General features: G+C 74.2%; 1 protein-coding gene across 1 annotated transcript in view; it reads right to left on the bottom strand.

Moving 5' to 3' along the window:
• The window catches only part of LOC106891267 (zinc-binding protein A33-like), a 7,568-nt gene that overhangs the window by 6,572 nt on the left and 771 nt on the right, over window positions 1–225 (bottom strand). The gene's annotated exons all lie outside the window — the stretch shown is intronic.

Raw genomic sequence — 225 nt, 5'->3', positions numbered from 1 at the left:
GGGGGGGGGGGGGGGGCGGAATTACCGTGAGGCCCCAGCCCCGGCTCACCCCCCTCCCAGAAGAACTACTTTTTCACCATTATTTCACCAAAACCCCTCGCGGGGCCCACCGGGAACGGGCCGTGTGTCCCGGGAAGGGCCGGCCGGGCTCAGGGACACACCCAGCCGCCCCACAGCCCCGGGGAGCCCGGCGGCCCCGTGTGCTCCCCCCGCCCCGGGCTGCGC

The sequence above is a fragment of the Calidris pugnax genome, unplaced genomic scaffold (assembly GCF_001431845.1).
Source record: "Calidris pugnax isolate Ruff unplaced genomic scaffold, ASM143184v1 scaffold27, whole genome shotgun sequence".
In the NCBI taxonomy this organism is placed as follows: Eukaryota; Metazoa; Chordata; class Aves; order Charadriiformes; family Scolopacidae; genus Calidris; species Calidris pugnax.
The sequence above is the reverse complement of the archived record's forward strand: the minus strand, read 5'-3'. Positions and strand labels throughout refer to the sequence as shown.